Source organism: Penaeus monodon, chromosome 30 (genome assembly GCF_015228065.2).
Source record: "Penaeus monodon isolate SGIC_2016 chromosome 30, NSTDA_Pmon_1, whole genome shotgun sequence".
Classification (NCBI taxonomy): domain Eukaryota; kingdom Metazoa; phylum Arthropoda; class Malacostraca; order Decapoda; family Penaeidae; genus Penaeus; species Penaeus monodon.
In genome coordinates this window covers 32629180-32629428 of record NC_051415.1, presented here as the reverse complement: position 1 = coordinate 32629428, position 249 = coordinate 32629180, and positions in this window count along the sequence as shown.

Here is a 249-nt window from a genome sequence, read left to right as displayed (position 1 = left end):
TAGATGCATTATCCAGAAATAATAATTTGGAAATTGCATCGTTCATTTACCAAATTGCATCGTTCAACAAAGAAAAAAAAGATCGAAAAACTCCTCAAAAAAGCGATCTTTCTTTTTTAAATTTTAATCAACTTCAAAACTCTTTTAAAACGCTTCGGTCCAAAGTATTTTCCGAAATCAACGCAACGATTGCTCTTTTTTTCCGATCTTAAAATTAAAACCCGAGAGAAAAGGGTTTTAAGTTATTTC